Source organism: Triticum dicoccoides, chromosome 1A, assembly GCF_002162155.2.
Source record: "Triticum dicoccoides isolate Atlit2015 ecotype Zavitan chromosome 1A, WEW_v2.0, whole genome shotgun sequence".
Classification (NCBI taxonomy): Eukaryota; Viridiplantae; Streptophyta; class Magnoliopsida; order Poales; family Poaceae; genus Triticum; species Triticum dicoccoides.
Genome location: NC_041380.1, coordinates 149,183,284 through 149,189,051, shown reverse-complemented (window position 1 = coordinate 149,189,051; position 5,768 = coordinate 149,183,284). Strand labels below are relative to the sequence as shown.

Here is a 5,768-nt window from a genome sequence, read left to right as displayed (position 1 = left end):
GATGGTGGGCGAGTTCGTGTCAGCCGGCTTAGGCGGTTTTTCAAGGGGTGTGTGTGTGTGTAGGCGAGTAGGTCGGCGTGTTTAGCGACCTAGCACCCGGCGGTGGGCGAGTTCGTTTTGGCCGGCTTAGGCCATTTTTCAAGGGGGGTGAGTGTGTGTGTGTAGGCGAGTGAGTTGGCGGGTTAGGCGACCTAGTACACGGTGGTGGGCGAGATCGTTTTGGCCGGCTTAGGCGATTTCTCAAGGGAGGTGGGTGTGTGTATGTGTAGGCGAGTAGGTTGGCGGGTGTTATGGCCGGCCGGCTTAGGCCGCAAGTTATCTTAGTTTTTATTTTCAGATTAGGCAAGTTATCTTAGGCAAGTTATCTTAGGTTGATTCTTCTACAAGTTATCTAGGATATAAATATAGGTTGTAAGACTCTTTTTGAAGGCAAGCAATAAGAAGAATATTATCTCCTATTGCCCGGCTCCCTGAGGAGCCGGAACCCTAGCCGCCAACAGCCCTAGCCGCCGCCCTTCTCCTAGCCGCGACGGCGCCCTGCCGCCGGCGCGCCCGATCCTCGCCACGTCTCCCTCCATCCTTCCCTTACCACCTACGCCCTAGACCTGGTAGAGTACTTGATCCTACCAATTTGGTATCAGGTAACCGGGTTTCGACCATGTCTCCGCCAATTCCACCGCCACCACCACCGCTGCCCGCCAACTCCTCCACCGCCGCCGCCTCTGCGCCGGGCGTCACGGCCTCGCTCTCGGCGGGCACCACTGCGTCGCTCTCAGCGCCGGTCCTAACGGCACCCGGCACCACGCCGGGCCAAGGGCAGCCACAGGCCCCCGTCCAACACTCGCCGCCGCCATCACCTCCCCCGCAGCCGCAACAGTTCACGCCGGAGGCCATGGCGGGCGTCCTCAACGACCTCGTCACCGCGGTTCAAGGGATCCGCCTCTACCTGGCAGGTCCGTACGGGCCGCCCCCACCACTCCATCCAGCCATGGCCGCGGGTCAGCAGGCGCTTCCGTGGTACTCGGCACCGGGGGCCATCACCGGACTCCATCCAGCCATGGCCGCGGGTCAGCAGGCGCTTCCGTGGTACTCGGCACCGGGGGCCGTCACCGGAGGCTACCCGGCGCTCCCCGCCCCAGCGGCCGCACCGCCGCCTTGGGCGCAGTGGCCGCCGCAGATCGCGCCGGCAGCCCCGCCACTTCTCGCCACCACGGGGCCGCAGTGGCCCACCTGGACCGCGCCGGCCGCGCCGTCCTCCGTCGCGCCCTACCTTCCAGCGGCCTCGGAGCAGGGTCCTCCACCGGCCCCGCCCAGCCCTAACCTGGGCACCGGCGCCTCGGAGCAGGGCCAGACCCAGCAGCTTCTTCCGGCGTCACCGCCGGCCCCCACGCCGCAGGCGCCGGTGCAGCTCCACCAGGCGCCGCCGCCATCGACAGTACCACCACCCGCGCCTAGGGCTACGGGTCGGCCCCTGCACCAGGTGCAGTTTCCACCGTCACCATCGCCGATCCCCGCTTGGGCGACCGGCTCGTCTTCGGGGCCGGTCTACTCCACGGCGCCGGAACACCCGACGCCCTCCCTACGGTTTGATCACCCCTCCAGCTCGGCGAATTACGCCCCGGCGCTTCCCGACCCAGCATACGCGCCGGCGGCAACTACGGCCGCCCCCGGGCACGGCGGGCCGACACCCCCTCGCTTCGCCAAACTGGACTTCGCCACCCCCCTCAACTGGCTCAACCAGTGCGAGCAGTTCTTTCGAGGGCAGCGGACGCTCGCTTCGGATCGCACCTGGCTCGCGTCCTATCATCTTTGAGGCGCAGCGCAGACCTGGTACTACGCCCTCGAGCAGGACGAGGGCGGCATGCCACCATGGGAGCGCTTCCGGGAACTCTGTCTCCTCCGGTTCGGGCCTCCTATCCGCGGGAGCCGACTGGCGGCCCTCGGCCGCTTACCCTTCACATCCACGGTGCAGGACTACGCCGACCGCTTCCAGGCCCTGGCGTGCCACGCGCCGGGCGTCTCCGCAACTCAACGCGCCGAGTTATTTGTGGGCGGTCTACCGGACCATATCCGCGTGGACGTGGAGCTTCGGGGACCCCAGGATCTCCAGTCGGCCATGTATTACGCCCGCGCATTCGAGCGCCGCGCGGTGGCCATCCAGCAGGAATCACCGTCCCAGACTGCTGGGTCGCTACCCGGACCGGATTCCGCGCAGGGTCGGCCTGTGCAGGCTTCTGCGGCACCCCTCGCCGCGACCGCGGGGCGCCCGTTCCGCCGGCTCACCCCAGCTGAGATACTCGAGCGTCGCCGCCAAGGGTTGTGCTTCAACTGCGACGAACCCTACAAGCCCGGCCACGCCTGCCCGCGACTCTTCTACCTGGAGGTGGCAGACTACATTCCGAAGGACGCCGTCGCCGCCGACCTGGCCGCCCCAGATGTCGAGAAGGTGTTTGACGCTGGTTGATTACCTCGAAGAGTTCAAGCAAGCGCTTCCCCACCTTACAGCTCGAGGACGAGCTGTTTGTGCAGGCGGGGAGAAGTGTTATGGCCGGCCGGCTTAGGCCGCAAGTTATCTTAGTTTTTATTTTCAGATTAGGCAAGTTATCTTAGGCAAGTTATCTTAGGTTGATTCTTCTACAAGTTATCTAGGATATAAATATAGGTTGTAAGACTCTTTTTGAAGGCAAGCAATAAGAAGAATATTATCTCCTATTGCCCGGCTCCCTGAGGAGCCGGAACCCTAGCCGCCAACAGCCCTAGCCGCCGCCCTTCTCCTAGCCGCGACGGCGCCCTGCCGCCGGCGCGCCCGATCCTCGCCATGTCTCCCTCCATCCTTCCCTTACCACCTACGCCCTAGACCTGGTAGAGTACTTGATCCTACCAGCGGGTTAGGCGACCTAGCACCCGGTGGTGGGCGAGTTCGTTTTGGCTGGCTTAGGCGATTTTTCAAAGGGGTTGGGTATGTGTAGGCGAGTATGTCGGCGGGCTAGGCGACCTAGCACCCGGTGGTGGGCGACTTTGTGTGTCCGATTGGTCGAGTTGTTCCTTGGATGATGTATGATGAACCGGGATGATTCATCCCCCCCTCCCCCTCCGATTTTGGACCTGGATGTTAGAGAGAGATCCTGAGCATTTGTTTCATGTTGTTTCATTTTCTGGGCCCCGTTTCATGGAAAAAACACATACAAGAAAGTTGCTTAGAGAAACCTTTGCAGGCACACTTTGAAGGAACCCAACTAAAAGGAAGCATAGTTGCTTCAGGAGAAAGAATTTTGCAGGTTGAAAAATGTTCTAGTTTCCTTCATGCTTTGCAAAAAGTAGTCTGAAATTAGTTGGTAAAATTTCCCACTAAACTGAAGTTGCTCTGCTATTAGTGGGCAAAAATGATTTAGAAATCTCATAGTTGGAAAACAGAAAGTAAAATTGCAGGGAGAAAATGACTTAGTTGCCTGCATACAAAGTAGTCTGAAACTATGTGGTTAAATTGTGGGGTGGGTGATTTAGTGTTTTGGCTGAAACAAATTGCCTACTAAAAAAATGCCTAGTATACAAATGAAGATGCCTACATATATACATGTACAACATTGTTTACATTTAAACATGTGATTACTGAAATTAGTCTTATTATTGCTTGCGTTTGCAAATGTGGCCGAGCAAATACAGCAGACTGGGAGCTAGCATGGTGCAAGCTCTACCACCACCCAAAATCCAAAGCACCAAAAAAGAGGGAACATTTTGTGGAAGTCTGCTCAGAGCTTCACTCCATCACATTAGCTGCAAAAAAAATATGCACAAATACTTCGAGTACCGGCGCATCTAACTTCTAAAAAAAATGGCCGTTTTCAATTACCGAAATTGAGTTCCACACATCTAAGTACCAAAATCCAGCTTATAGAAAGCATCATATGAGATTTCGAGATGATTCATTACTCAGAGCTCACTCAAAGCAGCAGCGCATTTAACTTTTTAAAATGGAAAATGGCAAAAAGTTCAGTTACTGAAAATCGAATGTCCACTATGGTTTCAAGTTTCGATTCCAAATTACATGAAAACATCACATGAGATTTCGAGGTAATTACGTACTCAAGCAACCTATTCTTTGCATATGAAGTCAAACTTCCAGAGCATAGTTCACAGAAAAATGCGGCAAAGATGCCAATCTTATGCACTAGGAGCTACTACAACAAATATCTGTATGAGTCCTGAATCTTAATGCAGGAGTCGCACGTTTACCTCCAGCAAACGTGAGAGTCAGTTCATAATCTGTTCTCGTAAGGGGGTTTCCTCGGTTTGTACTGAAAAAACTGTGTATATGCTACATAGTATAACTTTCTCATCTTGACTACCTGCTAGAATGTCTGTCATGTATGCCGCGTAGTTTTAGTTGCTACCCAGAAGGAAAATGGCAGAGGTTAGTGCCATCTCTGAAATCTGCTACTACTACTAGAACCACAACTAGTGCTTCCATGCCATGCCATGCCAAAACTATCTGTAGTTTTCTCACGTATCTTACAGTACTGCATAAAAAAGGCACAAAATCCATGGCAAGAAAAAATATGTGAGTATTTTGCCCCCTTGCTTGTATTTCTCTACAGAAAATGTGTTGTCAGCTGATGAAACACAAAAACACACGTTATTGCCTACGGGATTGCCTATGAACACATCTTATGCATTGTTTTGCCTACTTATCTCTCTCTGATTGTCTACACAAAACACAGTGGTGTTGCCTACGAACACATGGCGAATATTCCTAAGAACTGCCTGCTGAAAGCACAACAGTATCGCCTATGATGCTAATTTAATTGCCTACGAAGAACACACAAAACAATGCCTATAAAAATGTTAATTAAAATTGCCTACAAAATGAAAAATGTACGTCGATTGTTTACGTACAGAAAACAAAAACACACATTACTGCCTATTATCTAACTGATCGTTGCCTACATAACTCTATCTGATTACGAGCGGTGACTCCCCCCTCCCCCGCGTCGCCCTCCCCACGGGCGACTCGGGAGGCGACGCAGCCCTCAAGCGCTCCCTCCCCTCCTCCTCCCCCTCCCCCTGCCGCCGCCGGTGCTCCCCGCCGGGCAAAGCCCTGGTGGATCCGGCGGCGGCGGGACTTCGCTCCCAGGCGGCCTCCCCCCTCGAGCGTGGGGCTCGACGAGGCTGACGGAGCTGCGCTTCTCCGAACCTAGGGTTTCGCGACGGCGGCCCCAGATCCAGAGGGTCGGGCCTCTGGACTGGCGTGGCGAGCACGCGGGCGGCGCGGCGCGACCCTTTGGGGGCGCGGCTGCGGCTGCTTGGCTGTGCCCCGGCGGATCCGGGTGGCGGAGGCTGCGGGCCGGCGCGGCAGCGGCCATGGTCGGCGGCGGCAAGGTGCAGGTGGCTGGTCTCCGCGACGGCGCCACTAGCCCTGCTCGACGCGTCCCGTGCGATGGCTGGCCTTGTCTGGCAGCCATCCAGCAGCTGCTGCACTGCGCTGGCCGGTGCTTCCCTACATCGACAGTGACAATACGTGGTTTCCCTCTCGGTGCTGGTGGTCCTCTCTGGCGATCTGCTTCCCCATCTCCTGTTTGCTCTGCTTCGGCGGTTTTGGGGTTCTGGTCTTGGGCCGGGCGAAATCCCTGCGCGGCGATGGCCTGCGCTGACAACGGCGACACCTGAGGGTGCCGTTACCTCCATGGAGGCGCTGTCATGGCCCAGACTGGACCCTCTCCTCGGGCACCGGGGGAAACCCTTGGTCCAGTTCCCTGGACAAGGCAGCGACG

General features: G+C 56.7%; 1 pseudogene; it reads right to left on the bottom strand.

Moving 5' to 3' along the window:
• Positions 1 to 4,842: 4,842 nt before the first annotated feature.
• LOC119352371 lies at positions 4,843 to 5,761 on the bottom strand (annotated as a pseudogene).
• Between the last annotated feature and the right edge of the window lie 7 nt (positions 5,762 to 5,768).